Below are 21,658 nucleotides of genomic sequence, written 5' to 3'. Positions count from 1 at the left end.
TGGGTAAAGGGAAATAAAAAGGTGGAAGCTAGGAGAAGAGTACAAATACCGAAGTATCTTTTAATTAGCCTACCTTGTATATGTTGATTGAGTAAATGTAACCACAATAGGGGAAACAGGAATAAAGAAGCGATGTGGAAGCTATTTTGAAGAGAGTAAGGAAAAGTCACATGGTGTTTTTATTTGCTTTTTAGAAAAGGAGAGCTGAAATAAATGAAAATATGAAAGTAAAGATAAGATGAGATGTTAAGACTAGAACAAATGCTCGTCCAGATAAAGAGAGGAATCTATAATTTTATGAGTGTGAGGAAGTTATTTGATGATAATGACAATATTTGGAAGCCAATGAACAGTGGAACTGTATGCTTGTTGCAAAAGACCTTTTAAGATTATGAAAATGGGTGAAGAGAGTGAGTAGAAGAAAGAATCCATGGAGTTGTGGGGATGTGTAAGTGTATACTACAAAAAGAACAGTGGAATAATGACTACTAGAAAAGGTAGCAAATTTGGAAGGGGAGAAACAGATCTGCTGTTGCAGGATATGCTTCACAGCCAGGAGACCATCAGATTCGATTTGATAAGCTTCAGGTCCTGGTAGCCATGTGTGAGTACTAAGATAGGGTATACGGAGAGACACTAGGGATTATTAAATGCAAGAGTAATTGTAATAGGAGTCAAGTTCTGAATTAGATCTTCATAGAAGCTACAACCACCCTTGAAGTTTTTCTCCATAGATATGAAAGAAATACTGGGTTTCTCCAATAAATTCATTTGATCATGGCCTAATAACCCAGAATATTGTAAAAATTGAATTGTTAATAAAAAGATACTAGGAATGAGGTGGTGTAAACACAAATTCAATGAGACAAGGATTACTAAGTTGCAAGTTGCAGAAGTTGCAAAATATTGGATATAAGAATAAGACAATAGAAAAAGTGGGTAAAGAAGTGGGAATTGTACTGAATTAAGGTGGTTTCAGAATGAACTTCCACTCTGCAGTGGAGTCTGCACTGAGTTTGATACTTCTTGGCAGTTTGAAACTGTGTGCTGGACCAGGACTTGAAGGTGAGACCTTTGCCTTTTGGGTGAGTGGTCTGCTGACTGAGCTATCCAAGCATGACTTAGAACCTGCCACCACAGCTTTTACTTCTGCCTGTCCTCCTCCTACCTTTCCAAATTTCACAGAAGTTCTGGCTACCCAGGAAGTTCCACTCCCAGTGTCTCTCATAGCTCTAATCTGCCAGGAAGTTCCATTTCAGTGCACAATGAAACTCTTATTCTGAAGCAATCGCGTAGCCTGTGGCTGAGCCATTTCTCTGCAGTATCATTTCCTCCAAAAGAGCTAGTCCCAAAAGTATGCAGGAGAAAGGTATCCCAAGAGTCATGCTTGAATGCCTCAATCTGTGTAGCACTTACTTGCAAAGGCAAAGGTCCCAGTCTGGCACACAGTTTTAATATACTAGGAAGTTTCAAATTGAGATAATGGTTGGAATATTTGAATGTGTTGTGAAGCTTATAGTTGGAGTGACTTGAAATGGGAGAGATTGTTGATTGAAAGTAGGACATGAGTAATGCAACCCATTTTGTCAGGTTATAATACACAGAGAATTATTGCTACTCTGGGTGAGATACAGTTGCACCAGCCTTTGTGTAATATACTGTGAAAAACACAAGCAGGAAACGTACAACTTTCTGTACTTTGTGTATATAAGTAGTACCCATATAATAGAGGTGAAAATAAAATGATTTCATTTTGGACAGATGAGAGCTGAATGCAGATAGCAAAATCAGTGGGTTTAAAATCAGTGGGAAATGAGAGAGAATGGTTAGAAATGACAGTTAAATTAAAAAAAAAAATACATGGAAATGACTTGTGCCTATTAAATGCCAGTGTGTGATGGAAATAAAAATTAAGTGGAAGAGTAACCAAAAATTGTTAGATAACATTTATATCGCAAGGCACTGGATGCTGAACTAATATATTATAGTAAATCAGGTCTGGAAAGAAATATCATCAGCCTCCTCATCTGTTGTATGCTAAAACACACACACACACACACACACACACACACACACACACACACACTGAAAGAAGGAGAAAAACATTAACTGACACATTCATACATAAAAGATGGTTGTTACAGTTTGCATATGTGCTTTTTTAGAGTAGCCTGATGTAATTTTCAGACAGGTAAATTTGAGGTAATTAACAGACAGCTTCATCACTCCCACAGAAAAATAAAATTTTGCCAAATAACTCTTCTGTCTGAACAGTCTTTCTCATGCAGCAGTATGTACTTTGAATAAAATTATTTTCCTATTATGTTTGCAGCAGCATTGGTTTAGATAGAATATTTTGCAAAAAATTAGTATTAAAGTTTTCATTTCGTTATTTTCAAATTTAACTTTTGGTTTTTGCAGTGCATCAACAATAGTTAAAATTTTTGCAGTGTTTTCAGTCTAGATCAAACACTCTTCAAGGTAGAAATAAAATTTCCAGACAATAGTGTGGCAGAGATGGGAATTTTGAAAGAAACTGAAGTGTTTTCATATGTTTTGGGGTAATTTTCATATGCCATATTGAGTGCTTCTGCAAGGTAAATTTGATTTATTTCAAGCAAAAAGCATCAGTTGTAGAAAATGCCTCAAACATACAGCAAGAAAGGTAAATCCTACCCAGAGGACCAGCTACTAAGAGTGACTACTGAAGTGAATGAAAATCCCAGTGTAAGCACCAGAAGTGCTGCCAGGAAATATGGACTGGAGGAGGATTTGTGATTTTCTCATCTCAAAGAATAAGCAATGGCACAGCTGGAAGTAAGCCAGTTATTCCAGTAGATGAAGTGGAACTAGCAAGCTCACCAAAATGTATGACCAAATGGGGTTTTGGATCAACAAATGGGAAGTGAAAGATACTGTAAAATGTATTAACGAAGTGCAGTATTCATAGTCCTTTTACCAATAATAGATCAGCAGAAGACTGGTTCCAAAACTGTAAGAAAAGCCATGGTTTGACATTGAAGAAACACAAACCCCCTCATCAAGCTAGAAGAAATGTCATGATTTGAAAGAAAAAATGGAGGGGTTTGGTGTAAAAGACAATACAGAATGTATTAACAATCTTGACATGACCTGTTTCTGCCTAGACCCATCGAAAGCAAAACTTCCAGAGATAAAACAGTTCACCTAATGCAGGGAAGTGGAAGATAAAACATAACTGTGCTATTTTGTTAAAGTGTTAGTGGAAATGTCTTACCAGTGCTGATAGCTTTCGAGGTAGTTACCTATGGTTGTCATGGAAAAGATCAGAAGATGAAGCTGTGATAAAAGGAACTTTTCTGGGACATCACCGACACGATCAATGACCACTGCTGTTTTCACACAATGGTTTTGTCTATTTGCACAACAAATTAAGGAATGCCACCTTGAGATGGCTAGAGCAGAAAACATTCCCATCATTAAGGTGCCTCCACATCCTATCAATCTCTTGCAGCTATTAGATAAAACTTGCTTTGGATCTCTGAGAAGACACAGTGGAACAAACATTTAGCAGAACAGCAGAGGAAGAATAACAGAATAGTATCTAAAGTTGATTTCAGCAACATACTTGAAACTGTGTGGAGTAAAGGAATGTCCAAGCTAATCATCATATCTGGTTTTCTGCCCAAAGTAATAAACCCTTGGGGCACAACAAATAATCCAGTTGCACATTTAACTGTGATAAATGGACCAGACACAATGAAACAAACAGCAATCACAGCGCAGCCAAGAGCATCAAGTAGACAATCAAAACAATGTAGCTTCTGCATCATCTGCGGATATGGATGGAGATAAAGGCTGAATTGGTGTTCAGAATTTCTGTCTGCTCCTCCTCCTCCAGCCTGCATTGGGTCAGCATGTCAAGTGCTTTCTGGAAATCTAGAAATATGGAATCTACTTGTTGCCCTTCATCCATAGTTGTCCGTATATCATGTGAAAAAAGGACAAGCAGAGTTTCGCACGAGCGATACTTTTTGAAACCATGCTGATATGTGGACATTAGCTGCTTAGCCTTAATAAAGTTTATTATATTCGAACTGAGAATGTGTTCAAGGATTCTGCAGCAAACAGAAGTCAAAGATATTGGTCTGTAATTTTGTGGGTCTGTTATTTTACCTTTCTTATATACTAGAGTCATTTGCACTTTTTTCCAATCACTTGGGACTTTGTGCTGGGAGGGAGAGTCACAATAAATGCGAGCTAGATAAGGTACGAATTCCATAGAGTACTCTTTGTAAAATTGAACCAGGATTGCATCTGGACCTGGTGATTCATTTGTTTTCAAATCTTTAAGTTAACTTCTCTACAGCTGGTATGCTGATTTCTGTGTCGTCCATAGGGGAGTCTGCCTGATCGTCAAATGATGGTATGTTTGTATGGTTCTCCTGCATGAACAATTTCATGAATATGAAATTTAAAACTTTGTCTTTCATTTTGCTGTCTTCTACTGCCACATCAGACAGGAGAACAAGGGACTGAATGGAAGCCTTAGACCCGCTTAGCGATTTTACGTATGACGCACATACTTCAGGAGATACGTCATAAACATTAAGCTGTGTGAAAATGAAGCTGCAGGGAGAAATTCACTGGAGATACAGATGAAATATGTGTACAAGTAAAAGTGAAATATGTTAAATATGTGTGCTTCAGTGCACACACACATACACCAAATGTTTCAAAGGCACGAGTAAAAAGCACATCCTAAACCTCTGGAATGATTTCAATCAAATTAGGTACACATGTTGCAGTCTGGAAAGAAATACTTTAGGAGCAAGAATCACCAGCCCCCTGTTAGGGTGAGTATGATAATGTGGAAAGAGAAGGGAGGATGAAAAGGTGGGCAGACAGTGAGGGGGAAGGAGAAGATAGGCACAGATAGCAGGAGGACAGAGTAAGGAAAGGTGAAAATGGACTGGGAGAGGGTAGAAGAGGAGAAAGAGGCAGGCAGAGAGATAGGGAGAAGGAGATGAACAGGGGGAAGAGGAAGTAGACAGAGAAAGGGAAGGGGAAGAGATTGACAGAGAGAGGGGAGAGGGGGAGATGTATACAGAAAGGAAAGGGAAGGAGATGAATAGCGTGAGAGGGGGAAAGATGAACAGAGAGATTGGGAGCAGATGGATAGAGAGAGGTGTAGGAGGAGGTGGGCAGAGATTGGGGGCCTGGAGGAAGTGGACTAATAGAAGACCAGAATAAATACATATTAAGGCAATGCCGAGTACTATACTATTGTGGTAGAGAAATGTGCAGACTTTGGAACAAACTTTATTGATATGTTTTTTCCCATGTCTTTTGACCATTATTTGTAATAACTGGGAGTGTAAACTTACCTACTTTTATAATAGTGTCTCCAAACTTAAAAAAGTTGACTGCATCAGGCAAAATGAATAGACTGCTTCCAGAACCTATGCTAAATGGTTCATCCAGTTTGATTTGTTATCTGTTTTGTAATTGGTCTCCATTATCAAAATCTGAAAAGAAAAGGGAAAGAATGTGGTAAAACGAGATGCGAGTTTTTTGTCATTGGTGTACAGAGTAAAAAGTTCTGCTCAGATGCCAAGAACAAGATAAGTCAGTGTCAACAAACAGTCCCCAGCTTGCATATTTGACACACAGTTCATGTCTTTCTAAAAATTGTATAAGTAGCCATTACAGTATTCGCTCTAAGTGGTTCACGGATGTTTGTCATTACCTATGGTCAGTTTTCCTTCTAAGTTGTGTAGTAATAATCAGAAGCTGATGTGAAAACAAAGCTAACATGAAAGAATCGGAATGGGGTGATCTTATGATTGAATGCTCAGATGATGTGCCTAAGAACCATCTTCAAGTAAGCATTGTAGTGAGGACTGAGGCACAGATGGTAGTGAATGCAATGAAGAGGATGATTAGGTTAGTCAAATAGCAGGTGACACAAATACCAGGGGAAGTGAAATTCTTGAAGATGCATTGGTATTTGTGTTCAGTGGGAAGGCAAGTTTGAAACTAAACTTGCAAAATTATTGGTGCAGTGCACTTATTGATCTCCCCCCCCCCCCCCCCCCTTCCCCCGTCCTCAGGAAGAGTTCCTTATGTTATTGATTGAACAAATAAATATATATGAATGCCAAGAAGCAGAAAAGTGGCAGTAGATCAACCTGGCTCACCAGTTGGAGGGATACATATGCTGTAGTAAAAGTCCTTTTTACACTAACACTCTGGTAGTGTCATGACAGACAGCTCATTGCAATCCACAGATGACTTCACAAAATTAGACTAGTTGTGGACCATTAAATAGTATCATGAGTGATATAATTATTTTCCAGACTAGAAGCTCTGTATAGAGGAATCAAGGGTCTTGAGATATAGTCCCTTGTTTTGCAGGCAGTACTGCGAAACAAGAAACACAAGTACAGTGTGAAAATTTATGAACTCTCGGACTGCAGTAGTGTGGTTCTCAAAATATAAATCGGCTTTGGTAAGACAAAGGAAAAGGTAGTGATGAGTCGTGCATCTTGAGTTGTTTTACACTTAGTGGAATCCTACTTCGATAAAGGGTCTGTGCTGTGAACGAAAATTTTTTATGAATCTGTAACTGACAAGGTACGAAACATGACACTCTTCCAATGCTATGCCCACACAGAGGCATCGGAGATTGAGAAGGATTTGTTCTATTACGTGTTACTAGAGACTGTAAGGAAAGTGAGCAAGAAAGATATCCTCAGTGTTATGGTAGACATAAATTAGTTTTCCCACTGTTTAAGACATTTTATGCCTGTACCATCAAATTCTGTATGTCCTGAATGTTAATTCAGGCTCACTTTGCGTTATCATAATTATAGTTTCTTTACAGTTGATGAAACAATGAAAAAAAATATAACTGAGATATTATGATGCTGGAAATGCATTGGTTTTCAATTGTTGTGTTGAGAAACATTATGCAGTAATCTTTTTTGAGCTCATATTTTTAGTTCTGAATAGACAGAAGATTTTAAAAGTTCGGAGTGTTGGTGCTGCTAGGTGCACTCTTCAAACACTGCCAACCTAATAATAACTATACTGTGTGCAGTGTTGTTCATAGTTGCGTTATTGAAGGAAGTGTTCGGTTGGGCTAAAACTTTGATATTATTCTGAACGGAAGGAAGGTTGGCAGCTGTAAACAAGAGCTCTTTTGGACAAAATACGAACTACCTTAGAACTGTCACAGAAGTGGTGCCTCTTGCAAAAAAAATTGCACTACAAGTGTTGTTTGAAAAGTTCTCGGAATGGAATAGAAAAAAGCACTTGCATCATTGAATCTTCTTTTATTTTTCAATGTAGTCTCCTTGTAGATTAATGCACTTGATCGAACAATGTTCCAGTGCTTTGCTCCCATCTCGAAAATGAGTGTCCTCCAGGCCTGCAAAATAGTTGTCAACTCCAGCTACCATTTCTTTGTTTGAAGTGAATCTTCGCCCACCTAGAAAAATTTTCAGTTTTAGGAGGAGGTGGAAGTCTGCCAGAGCCATATCAGGGGAATAAGGCGGGTGTGGCAACAGTTCATACCTTGGTTTGTGTAATTTTGGCATGGTGACGGCGTGTGTGCGAGCGCATGTCAAGAGTCGCGGCACCCATCTTGTAAACAATTTTTTCATATCTCATTATTCAGTTAAAATATACCCTTTCAGATGACATCTGACGAAGCGTGAGCAATTTCAGGCACTTTCAATCGGCAATCATCCATGACCATTTTGTGCACTTTTGCAATGATTTCTGGAGTACACACACATCTTGGCCGACAATTGCGTAGATCATCTAAACTCTCCCGACCAAATTTAAATTCATTTTTCCACTTGGCAACAGTTGAATATGAAGGAGCAGAGTCCACCAGTGTGTTCTGGAAATCAGTGTGAATGGTCCTTTGCTTTCATACCTTTCTTTACGAAGTAGTTAATCACTGCTCGAATCTCGATTCCACCTCCCTACACACACACACACACACACACACACACACACACACACACACACACACACACACACACAACCACCCCATCTTCCCAAATCACTTCGCGGGAATAACAACAGAGCCACGCCACCGCCGCCGCAGCTCTCTTCCAAGAGCACTGATTTGACACATGTTTGCAGGTAACAGTCCAATGAATATCACATGGACAACTCATTGCGCTAGTGCTAACCTCTCTTGGTGATTCTGAGAACTTTTCAAACCACCCTCATATGTTGGAGTTGTTGGCATATTAGGTCATAAAAAATTAAATACGTTACCTTTGATTTGCAGGGAGACATAATAAGTGCAGTGTGGTAATCAGATTTTTGGAATATGTAGTGACTTTTGAAGATATGGTTAGGCAGGGAGCTAACAGCAAAGCCCAAACAATTTAAATACAGTCAAAACTGTCACAGACTTTTGCCCCTTTCAAAATACATTCTGATTTCCATGGTGTTGGTTAGGATGGGACCTGTAAGTACAGCTAGAGTTTAACTGCACATTCTGCTTTATGTTATGTCATACAGAATTATATTTCGTTAAACCACCTTGCGTCTACATACATTTAACTTTGTGATGATGTTTAATCTTTGAGGAGGCATGCTGACATTTTGCTTGAGTAGGTACATGGAGTGTTCAGTACCCCACCTTCTGTGATAAGTTATTATTTCTGTAGCAGTCAGTTAAATACTTACATGTTGCAGTGATAGTAATGTGCTTTTGTTTCAAAAGTGTTAATCAGCACCTGAATGAAGGTATTCATGATAGAAATACGTAACAAAGGGAAGAGAAATTACTTGCATATTTTTTGATCCTTGTAATAAATACTGTTGTGAAAAGGTACTTCTACAGTTAAGTCTTTTGCTTAGATAAACGGAAAACGGCACACACATTAAAAATTGTGAGAAAGGAATAATTACAACAAGAGCTAGGGTGCAGGGCACGGAGTGCCCCACTACAATTTTCCTTACGAATCAGTGTAATACTGAGGGCTCTGAGGAACTGCCACATTGCAGGCGTCTGTGTTACACTACAGCACTAGAAATTCTGCAGTGGGGTACTGAGCGTTCACTCGACGGTTAAAGAATGTAATTCTCTGATTGGGTATGTTACCTTATGCAATCAGCCAACATCACTACAGTTTGCTTTCATACACATGTATGGAAAATATGTCCAGGTCTTGTAATAACTTCTGGACTTTTTATTAAACTTTTCATGTTGATATCAAAACTTTTGAATGTATTTATGAACTAGAAAACCAGATATACAAATTTTCTCTCGAAGAAATAGAATCGAACTAGAATTCTAGATGTTTTGTCAAAAAGTCTGAACTACCCATGTGTTCATGAAATGTACAACGCTTAAAAAGTAATGTCCCACCATTTACATTTTCTCACAGCTTACACTACTTTCATCCCATATAAAGTGTAAAAGAGAGGTTTCTCTGTAGTTACTTGCAGGTGGAGAGACAAAATGGTAGTATTTGCCATTTCAGTATTCATCATTCTGAGACTGTTAAAGTTCATAACCTAATAAGTACAATGGACAAAATATTGATTACTTCGAAGAGATATCAAGCTAATACCATGGAACACCACCTTTAGCTTTGGTAGTGGCAGCAGCTTAGTGAGAAAGACAGTCCACATTTTTTTTTTATGTGTGATACCCAGCAGAAGCCACTCATTGATGATTGGATCTTGTAGAGCTACCTAATGCGGGGATGTTGATTGCTAAATTTCACCCACTGTTCCAGATAGTACCACACCTTTCTATGGGATTAAGATTGGGCGATTTGACGGGCCAGTCAAAATGCAAAAGGGTGTCAGTGTTCCTCAGGTCAGAAATGTATGTGTGCAGCACTACTGTTATCTTGGAAGACAGGAACGTTCACAGCACGCTTCTCATGAAGCTGTAGAAACTATCATCAAGAATGTTGAAATAAATTTCCTAGTTCATGTTTGCAATAACTTGAATAAGATGGGCCAAAATAGTGATACGAGAAACTCCCCCAAAACAGTATAGAACCACCACTGTCATAACTTACACTCTCCACATGCTGTGGGTTAAATGCTACATCAAGCTGTTTGTGATCTTGAGGCTTTCTATTCTTATTTGAAAAGATGCAAAAAATGACTCATTAGACTAAATTACATATCTACTCTCTTGTTTCTCTGTTGTTTGGCTGTGTGAAGACATGCCTTTTGTGAAGTTTTGGATTCCAAATGTCCATTGCATGCAGTTCCATTGACAATGTTTGCTTGGAAACTCATTTAGATAGACCTGCATCTGATGACAGCTGCAAGTACTGTTGGGTTGGAAACTGATTCTCATTGCCAAGGCATGACACTTGTTTCCAATCCCTGTCAGTTACGAACTTCTTATGATAGCTTTCCCAATGTTGGGTTACATGGCTGTGAGTGGTACATAATTCCTTGTAGACATGTTGAACGATGTGAGTGGATAAACCAATAAATCGGGGAAACTTCACTCACAGCTAGAAATGTTAGCTCATTTCTGCCATTCTGTCGTGTTTCCACAAGGATCCATCTTACAGTGTTGATTCCATACAACCAACTGGCACATGCATGCTTGCATGATGAATTACTGCCATCACTTAACATCAGTAGTGGAAGTCACATAACTTCCTGACACCAGTTCTGCACCATATACAGCCTTCCAAGCAATCAGGCTGCTTTTTCAAGGGGATGACTTGTATTTTGTCTAGTGAGCTTGTTTTTTGAATCTAAATTAATGGTATGTATAGTGTTACTCAGTCCATCAAATACTTTGTTATTCAGCTCTGCAAAGAACTATTATATGGGTGAGAAAGATTAGTCTGCATATTATGGAAGACGGTGTAATTAGATGAATGACGAACACAAACTTCACTTAACCAAGGTTTATACAGCACTTGCATGTACAAGAGTGCAAAGCGAATTGCCTCCGGCCCGAACACATACAGTATATATACAGCTACAGAACATTCCAGTACAATGATTCTTTACTTTTGTGGATGCTTCTGGAATGTACTCGAACTGAATATAGAAATTAAAATTGTACAGTCCAGGTAAGTTTTGAACTCGTGACCCTCCATGCAACAGTTTAGTATCATGACCACTACACCACAGTGCTACTCAGCTTCTTCTGTGACATTACTCCCTCCTTAAGAGAACAGCGTCTCGGTGTTATGTCATCCTAGTCTGGGAATGAGTCATCGGTCCTGCATACTCCATGCTCGAACAGTCCACGGGTGTACTGCCGGTCTATAGTGTCCAACGGGCACAATATTTCGGTGATCAGACATGTTGCCATCGTCAGGTATGCTGACGAACTGAGCTCCTGAGTGCGGGCAGCCGTCTTAAATCCCCTCCCCTTGAGAGGCGTTCTCTCCGTGGTCCGTGTCTGCGTGTCAGGTGTCAGTGGTCGGTGAGACACTGCCGTCGGCGTATGTGGTGGCGTTGGTGTAATTGCCTCATCCACCTAGTCACCTGTTCGTTTCCTTTGCTGAGCATCTTTTTAATTGGACTCAATACTAGTTCCCTTGCCCTGCTGAGATTGTAGCTGCAACCTCCTTTGACAAGTCCATCCCTGGTACTTCTTTTGCCGCTACGCTCTTCATCACCTTTCAACTTTTTGCCTGTCACTGGAACTTCAAATTTACCCTGGGTTGCAGGATCCTTAAAGGGCTTCATTCGAAGGACGTGGACCGTATCTCTGATCTTTCGTCGTCTTGTGTCGAGGTCGAAATCTTCAACTTAATAAGTAACATCAGACAACCTTATAAGTTCAAAGTAGTGCCTGAGGAGCTTCTCAGAGACACCAGCCTTCTGAACAGGAGCTGGTAGACAACAGGGCGGTGGCTTGCGTCATACCTTCAGTGATCGTTTTCTTGAGCCAGCAGCCTGCAGAGTTGAGCTAACTGCCACGCTTCCTCAGCTCTGGTTAACACCTGGCTGATGTAGTCGTCGTCATCCACGTCATCAGGATGTAACAGAAACACAGTGTCAATCGTCGTAGACGCCTCACTCCCGTGCACCAGGAAAAATGGCGTAAAACCTGCGGTGTCTTGTTCGGCAGTGTTGTAGGCAAACGTCACGAAAGGTAGCACCTCATGCCAGTTATTCTGCTCAACATTGATAGCATGTCAGCCAAGGTCTTATTAAGGCATTCAGTAAGCCTGTTAGTTTGCGGATGGTAGGCAGTCATCATGTGATAAGTAATATTCCACTGACAGTTCATCTCTGTCACAAGATGCGATTGAAAAACTTTCCCTCAATCCATAATTAATGACCTTGGGGCACTGTGTTTTAATAAAATGTCTTCCAAGGTGAATTTGGCTACCACGGCTTTTGTAATGGCATAGCATGTCAGATAATCAGTGCAAACAATAATCCATCTATTGCCACTAGCAGACATTAGAAATTGTCTGAGGAGGTCAATCCCAACATGCTGGACAAGCATTTCGGCTAGTGGAATTGGTGTGAGTCGGCCAGGTGGTTTCTGAGGAACTGCCTTTCTCCTCTGACACGCTCCACAGTGTGACACATAGTGATGTACACTCCTAAATAAACCTGACCAGAGAAATCTTGTGCGGATTCTGTCACATGTCTTAATAAATCCTAAATGTCCAGCCTCAGGTGTGTGATGGACTTTCTGTAGAACATCCAAGTGCATATGTTTAGAAATCATTGGTAACCACCTCTTTCCAAACAGATCAAAGTTTTTCTTGCAAAGTAATCCATTAACTATCTTAAATTGTCCCTTCACATCCTCTGACTGATTTAAGGCAAACATAATTTCAGATTTCTTGGCGTCGTCGTCCTACTCTGCAGAGAAATCCTGGAGTGCAGCAAGACAGTCACTATCTTCATCAAGGTCTTGATGGTCTTGCACAGGGTTTCTTGAGAGACAGTTGGCATCTTGGTGTTTTCCTCCACTTTTGTACACTATGGTAATGTCATACTCTCGAAGACGTAGTTCCCACCTGGTGAGTCGTTCGGTTGGATCCATCAGACCTGTCAACTAGCGAAGTAAATGATGGTCTGTAACAACTGTGAATGGCATTCCATAGAGATACTGTTGAAATTTGTACATGGCCCAGATCACAGCAAGACATTCTCTTTCTGTAGTTGAGTAGTTTCTCTCAGCTTTAGTAAGTGTCCTAGAAACATATGCTATAACCTTCTCTTTTCCATCGGAAATTTGGACCAGAACAGCACTGATCACATACCTGCTGGTATCTTGTGTGTAGTTCCATAGGTGCTTTCTCATCATACAGACCAAGTACAGGGTCAGTTTCCAGAACTTTTTGCAGCACATAGAAAGAATCTTGTTGAGCACCACCCCAAATAAATTTAGCATCAGCTTTTAGCAACTCTTGGAGTGGCCTGGCTTTTGTACAAAACTCTTTGTTAAAACAACAGTAATAAGAACATAATCTGAGGAAGCTTCTCACATCTCAATACTTTTAGGAATAGGAAATTCTGTTATAGGTCTCACCTTTTCTGGGTCTAGCCGCACACTTTCATTTGACCCAAGGTGTCCAAGTATTTTGATTTGTTTTGCTCCAAAGAGCGACTTTCTTGGATTAAGTTTCAGTCCGCCTTGTTGGAGACACTTGAGAACGGCCCTCAGTCTTTTTATATGTTCATCAGACGTATCTGAGAACACTATAATTTCATCTAAATAACAAAGACACATCATCCACTTCAGGTGCCTTAGAAGATTATCCACTATCCGTTCAAAAGTTGCTGGTGCACTACACAAACCAAATAGCATTACCTTAAACTCATACAGGCCCTCGGGGGTGATGAATGCAGATTTCTCACGATCAGGCTCATCTACTTCAATTTCCCAGTATCTCCTGTTCATGTCCATGGTTGAGAAAAACTTAGCCCCCTTCAGACAATCTAGTGTATTGTCAATTCCTGGAAGAGGGTAAACGTGCTTCTTAATTATCTTGTTAAGCATCCTGTAATCAACACAAAAGCGCCAACTGCCATCCTTCTTCCTGACGTGGCCCACTGGTGATGACCACGGGCTCTGTGAATGCTGAATGATGTTATTCTTCATCATTTTCTCTACCTTGTCACGAATTATTCGACGTTCTGTCGCTGATACACGGTATACTCTCTGGCTTGAAGAATGGCAGGTAGCTTCTTCTGTTGTTCCTTAGTGAGATCTGGTGATAGTCAAGCTAGAAGATCATGTCTGGTAGTGGTAGCGATAATTTCCCTCACAGACTCGGCATGGGAGGTTTCAGTGATGCTTTGCTGTTCTTCAGTTAACGACTCGGCATTTGCTGCGCACATGCATCTTGAAAGGATATGCAGTTCTCGGTGACAGTTAACAATCCACAATGCACTGATGCCATTCTTAAACGAGGTGGCAGGGACTGGGATGACAAAGTTATTCTTCAGTGGTATACTTCTCTTACATTCCATTAAAAGATCCATGGGTAGCTGTATGGCATGACACGTGACAGTTACCTTTCTAGTGCTGACTCCAGGAATGATCACTTCATCCAGCACACACATTCTCCACACACTGGGGTGCGCATCTTCCCATCCATTCGTCTAGCATAATCGCCTAGCGACCACAACCTATAATTGCCTGAGAGACTTTCAAAAAGTCCCATCCAAGAATGATGTCGTAACTATAATCTTGTAAGACGATGAATTCTAAGGACTGTTGCACCCTTTAGTTTTCCAGGTTGCAGTGGCTAGGTGATTGGCTGGAGCTTCTAAACAGCGATTGAGACCTTGATCGGTGTGTTGGGGAGTGTCCTCTCCAGTGCCTAGCTTGCGGCAATGGTGACCTACGTCATCCTGCACCCACATCTTCTTGTTCATCTTAGTCGTCCCGGAGTTGGTGTCAGCTGATCAGTCTGCTGTCTTCTGGTGTGGGTTTCATCAAATATCCGCCGCCTTTCTCGACAATAGTACACCACATGTCCCGGTCGTCTACAGTGGAAACATACTGATTGGTTATCGTGCGTTCTCCAGACGTCAGTCTTCCTTGGTGCCCAAACAGTTTCCTCATGTGGCATTGTAGGAAAGTAACTCCGCCTCGGTCTCGACTCTTTAAACACTTCAAAGGGAAATGAAAGACAAGAGATTGGGTTCTATGTCTGTTCCACTTCCTCCCTTATGACCTCTTGAAGCGTCTCAGTTTTTTTGCTCGCCGTGCAATCCAAGTGCCTTCTTAACTTCCTCTCTCACTATCTGATGAAGAACACTTGTGAAATCAGTTGCTTCCTCCATCGCAGACATCGATATGATGTTTGGAAGCCATTCAAACTTAATGTGTGCGATTCTTTTTTGATGCATTGTCTCTATATACTGGCACCATTTTATGAAGTCATCTGCTGTAGGGCTTGATACATGTTCTCAGCAACACCCTTCATGAAATGTGCAACCTTATCTTCCTCCTTCATTCTAGGATCCACTATTTTACGCAGCTTCAAGATGTTTTGAATGTAGGATGCTGTAGTCTGTCCTGTAGGCTGTGTCCTGCACTTTAATTTATCTTCAACCTTGCACTTCTGTCATTGTCTGTCACCAAAATACTTGTGCAGTTCCGACTGGAATACTTCCCAGCTTGTGAACTTCTCCTTGTTGTTCTCATACTATTGCTTGCCAGTGCCCTCCAAGTAGAAAAATACGTTAGCCAAACACACGGTGTCATCCCATTTGTTAAATTTGGCTATATGCTCATATGCCTTCAGCCACTTGTTTGGATCTTGGCCATCATCACCAGAGAACGCAGAAGAATGTCTCATGTGGTGGCACACAGTTGCTGTGATCGTAACATCCTCTTCTGCTGTCTCCAATAGATTACGATGTGTTGAATATGGATCGAACTTGGGTTTCTCGCCACGTAAACGGTGGGAGGCTCTGTCGTGGCATGATGGGAGCCACTGTGTCGTCGATAATGTGCGCTATCACAGGTTCCAATACCTAGCGTCTCCAACAGAATAATGTCACGTAGAAGGTGTAATTAGATGAATGATGAACACTGACTTCACTTAACGAAGGTTTATTCAGCACTTGCACGTACAAGAGCGCGGAGCGAGCTGCCTCCGACCAGCACACACAGTATAGATACAGCTACAGAACATTCCAGTACAATGATTCTTGGCATTTGTGGATGCTTTTAGAATGTACTCGAACTGAATATAGAAATTAAAATTGTAGAGTCCAGGTAAGTTTTGAACTCGCGACCCTCCATGCAACAGTTTAGTATCATAACCACTACACCACGGTGCTACTTAGCTTCTTCTGTGACAATACGTTTTCACAAAGCTAATGTGTTTTCTATTCACATAACTTGAAAGTGTGTCAGGTATCTCTTTTAAAGAAAAATGTAGTCAGGAATTGTTAAGGGTAAGGTGCACCATGAAGAAGATAAAAACAGAAGGCAGCTTTCATTACTTAGAGACCATACCTGCCGCCGATAATGCATGACTAACAAAGCCGTGCAGTGTGTGTGGTCAGTAGAGGAAATGTCGTGAATTGCACTACTATCATCAGATTTGCTAAGAACAGTTAGCTCTTTGTAGAGAAGAATGCTTAAAGAGTATCATCAATAAAAAGTATTTGATTTTTATATCATCATTTGCAAAAAAAGGAAAAAAATGCATTTTGTATCTAAGACTAAGGACACTCATCAGTTTTTGGTTTCCTCATCTGAAAGAAATAGGGAAAAAATCTGTTACACTATGCACAGACAATTTTACTGTACCTTAGGATGGCTCCTGTTTTTTCTTGTTTGATTTTTTTCCTTGTGATACCCTTCACCTACAAACCCCCACCCTCGCTTTTAGACTTAATTATTAATATTGCTGCATAAGCTTTTACAATTCAATTTTGCGGGTTGTATTATTATAGTTCTTGAAATTTTGCTTCCTGACTTTTCATCAGTAACTACATTGGACCTTGTTTGACGTGCTCTTCGTTCTGCTGAGGTTTGCTGACTGTCAGGTTGGGAGTCAGAGAGTAAAACATTAAGACTGTGAAAGGGAGCCTAGGTAGAATTTACATTTTATTGACAGAGAGAATACTTATCAGAGATAAAACTTAAATATCAAACTGTCATCTTTCAGAGGTAAAACTTGTCTATCGAATCTTAAGAGCTGTTGTTCATGTATCACTAATTGTCATGTATTGTTTTCTGTTAAAATTGGCCCCATGTTTCTATATTGTATGGATAAGAGTTTGTCATTTTAATAGATAAAATTTTGGCTTAGAAATTTTTGTGTATAAAAATTAGTGATTTCAGGACTCGATAGATTATCCATTGAGACACCATTGACTTGCTCGTAGAATTCATCATCTCACTGGAACTGACTAGAAGTAAGGTAGTGTCTGAAAAGAGTAGCAAAGTACCCCAAAATCTACGGAGTCATGGGATTATTCTGTTTTTTACGGAAAACTTTGAACAATAGTCTCTAGAAGAAACAAATAAGAAACCAAGCAAGCAAGCTTTTCTGTTGTTTGATGCTCCACATTAAAGATTTCTCAAAGATGAGCTTTTTTTTTTTTTTGCGATAGGGTATGCAAAAGCATGGCTAAAACTGTAATTGGAATGGAGATAGCTTCATTGTTTCACTTCAGATAAGGTTCTAGAAGGTTCACAGTATTTAGATGAGACAGCTGCTCATCATCTTCAGGTGCTTACAGACATGTTGTTCCAATGGCTCGCCAATATATGTGCCAACTCGTTAGAAAAGCATAGGTGCCAAAGGTTGAGGCTATAATGTCATCATAGACAAATCATAGAGCGCAGCGACATATAGTGCCTCCTGCCGGACAAACGGGCCATAGGCTAATCATTTGAAACGCCGGAAAAGCATGGCCACAAATAGCGGCCTAGTTCGCTTGCGGGCAGTGTGTCGATTCCCAGTGTAAGTGTGTGGACTTTGATTCTCCATCTGTGTTGACTCGGATTCGTCCGTCTGTGGCTGGTGATGCCTTAGTACTGCCATTGCTGGTTCCCATGCCTTGCTCAGTTGAAATTCCGTGTCTCCGTTGATCATGTCGTTACTCATATGAATTTCGACTGCTTCTTTAATCGCGGAGTCCCAGTATGTGGAAGCAGACAAAAGGATCTTTGTCTCTGTAGTTCATGCTGTGTCCAGTGTCAAGACAGTATTCAGCCACAGCAGACTTTTCTTTCTTACCCAGTCTGGTGTGATGTCTGTGTTCAGCACATATACCCTTAACAGTGCAACATGTCTGGCCAATGTATGATTTCCTACACTGGCACGGGATTTTATATATCCCTGGTCTCCTTAGACCTAGGTCGTCTTTGCACTCACACTGAAGGTCGGAAGACACACTTTATTTGATGTTTTTTGAACAGCCTGCCAATCTTAAAGGACATGCCACCAAGATTTGGTAGAAAAACCATTCTCGTGGAGTTCTCTGTTTCTTAGGGCTGTTCTTGAGCTTTAGTGCGTACAGGTTTAAATGGGTTATGGATCTGTTTATCAGAGTACCCTTTTGTACAAACACAGAGTGAAGATGGCTGAGCTCTGCTGATAAGCTAGTTAGTGTATATATAGGTGAGCCATTGCAGCAACATCTCAGTAAGCGTTTGAAGATGATGAGCAGATGTCTTGTTGAAATATTGTGCAACTTCCACAACATTATCCCATGTGACGCCCGTGAACCAATGAAACAATTACTACATCGGAAAAGTCTAACGGCACGGAATGGAGAGTGTTGGAAGTAGGTTATCGTAGTTTGAGGTCACATCTAGAGCCAAAGTTAAATACGAGAGAAATCAACAGTTACTGTACATGATTTTCATTGTTGATTATACAGTTTTCCACATTGATAAAGGAAGTCCAAATTCAAATTTTGATTCACTAACCATCAAGTTACAAATATTAGTAAACTGCTGGCCTCGGATTTAAATTTTGTGTCAGGGAATAGGGAAAATGCCAAATTTCACATTTTGTAAAAGCTGTTCATTTTGGGTTATCTTGCTAAAAATCACAGAATTCTCATTATTTTTCATTCTCTCTGTTTCACTTAATTTTCTTGTCTGTATTATACACAGTTGTCCTTCACATTTAGAAAAGCACACACAGCACCTAGAGATGAGATGGAGATTGGAGGGTCGGTGGATGGGAGGGAGGGGGCGGGGTGAGGGGGGGTGGGGGAGAGAGAGAGAGAGAGAGAGAGAGAGAGAGAGAGAGAGAGAGAGAGAGTTTTCTGTTCTTTTGATATATCTGGAGGAAGACTGTGTCCAATAGATTAGTTTTCTTTTAAATATGCTTGTCAGCCATTCAGTGCCTCCTCTGTGTGGTGAGTAGTAATTTATTCTAATTCATATTATTGTATTCCATCTCAATTTCCTTTGTTTGATTTAGCCATGGAAATTAGTGATGTGTGGACACTAGCTCTAAATAATCAGTATCCAAGTTGGATCTTTGACAATGATTATCTCTGCCAATCACATATAAACTTCTATCATGCCTCCTTTTCATGGTATTACTTGTTCAGTCTAAGAAGAGTTACATTATGATGGCTGATGGGAGTAGCTGTTTCGAGTGGTCTCATTTGGTGCTGATACTTTTTTTGGTGCAGCTGACCTAATCAACCACAGTTAGCAGGTGACGAAGTTTTCATTGTGTCTACATACTTGTAAACAAAAGCTGGCATAAAACACACAGTTTTAGGTCACAGAAATATAATTTGTTCATATGTTAAACAAAGATAATCTTTGCACACATTATTGAAACCTGAGGTAGGTCAGGAAACAAATGAGTATTGGTCTGAAGAGGTACATATTCTATCAAAACATCTACTCCTGGAAGCTGCTGTGCCATAACTCTTTTTAGAGTGAATAAGCTATATTCATGTCACTCTCCAATATCTGATCTGTTGGTCTGCAAAATTGAGCAGACCTAGGAGCACCTTGGAAGATGTCCATCACATCTATAGATGGAAATATCGGGGTGGATAAAGTTTCATGGACTGTCACCATACAACCCGGAAGATTCACCAGCAATGAAGACAGCTGGTCGTGAAAGCATTCATTGTATGATACTGTATAAAACGACTATGTACAATGTTTGTTTGACAAAAGATGAGAAAACTGGTTTCTTTTAAAATTGTGTATTCTGTGTTAAAGTTTCTCTTTTGTGCGTCGGAAATGGTGCTTTGGCTGCAAAAAGGGTACAGGCCTCGTCTCTCAAACACAGGTCTGGAGAATACAATTATGACAAATTGCAGTTTCTCTATATGATATTTCAAATTCATCACAGAGTGTGGGGTGGTGGGGTGTGGAAACAATTTATTGTAATTAATATTGTTGTTATTCTATCTCAGATTTTCCATTGTTTGATTTAGGCATTTTGAGCGAATAAATTGCTTTTACTATCCACTTTTCATGAACGTGTAGACACAGGAACATGGTAAGGTACTCTGACATGTTGCTTCATTATGAAAGGTTGAAGTTAAATCTAAAAACTCTCTGTAATTCTCTATAAGCTGCTGTTATCTCAAAGTGTGCCAAACAAAATAAAGGATTTGGAGACATGTCGAGTTCATTAAAGTGTCCATGACCATTTCATGCAAAATGCCATTTGGGAAAATATCAACTTTGGTTCCAGACCAAGTGTTCTGTTATTTTTTCAAGAATAGAGTACTCATATCTGTGTGTGTACAGCTCATATTTTCCTCAAAAGTGCTTTGTTCTCAGCTCATGTATCAGAATTCATGGTTTTTCTCACAATATCATTGTTTCCAGTGCAGCTAGTGTGGCATTTTCTCTCACAGGTACTGTACATACTCTGATTGTAAAAGGAAACCGTTAACACTGAAGTCAGTTTGTGTCCAGTTATTTTGTGCTACTAACATCAGAGCAAATAATTTTTTTCTGTAAATGTTGAGAATGAGAGCACTCAGTGACTTGAAACCAACTTTACACACAATTTCAAAATTTTTTGAGATTTTTTCTCACTAACACTCGTCACAGAGAGATGAAAGAAATAAAGTTTGTCACTTACTACATTTCGCTGTTCATGCAGTGAAACTGGTGCATCAGGAATAACCTTTTAATTTATTACTTCTTTATTACTATTTCTATGAGCAACACGTTTCGGAGATGGTATCCGCATATATCACTTCCTGTACCTGCAAAATTATATCATTGTACAACACACAGTTCAGGAGCTATGATATCATAAACTTTGAGCAGCATGAAAACAAAACTGCAGGGCAGAATTTTCAACAGATACGGGTGAAATATGTGTGAAATATTTTAAAAAGTTCTTTCTTAAACACCTGTATCAGATTCAGCCAAATTTAATACACATTACTTACTGGAGGAGGGAGGAGGAGGTGGATAGACAGGGGGGGAAGGAGGAGGTGGATAGACAGAGGGGGGGAAGGAGGAGGTGGATAGACAGAGGGGGGGGGGGAAGGAGGAGGTGGATAGACAGAGGGGGAAGGAGGAGTAGGTGGGCGTGGATAGACAGAGGGGGAAGGAGGAGTAGGTGGGCAGATGGAGTGGGGGTGGTAGTGTAGGAGTAGGAGTAGGAGTAGGGCAGAAGGAGGGGGGAAGAGGGAGGAGTAGATGGGCAGATGGAGGAGGGGAGGAGGAAGTTTGCAGACGGAGGGGGGGGGGGGGGGGGTAGGAGGAGGAGGACTA

At 40.3% G+C, this 21,658-nt stretch overlaps 1 protein-coding gene across 2 annotated transcripts in view; it reads left to right on the top strand.

Annotated features, from left to right (window-relative positions):
* Positions 1-21,658, top strand: part of LOC126298644 (ubiquitin-conjugating enzyme E2-17 kDa) — a 91,341-nt gene that overhangs the window by 56,156 nt on the left and 13,527 nt on the right. The window lies entirely within an intron of this gene.

The sequence above is a fragment of the Schistocerca gregaria genome, chromosome X, assembly GCF_023897955.1.
Source record: "Schistocerca gregaria isolate iqSchGreg1 chromosome X, iqSchGreg1.2, whole genome shotgun sequence".
In the NCBI taxonomy this organism is placed as follows: domain Eukaryota; kingdom Metazoa; phylum Arthropoda; class Insecta; order Orthoptera; family Acrididae; genus Schistocerca; species Schistocerca gregaria.
Note: the sequence above shows the minus strand (reverse complement) of the source record. Positions and strands in the feature narration are given on the sequence as shown.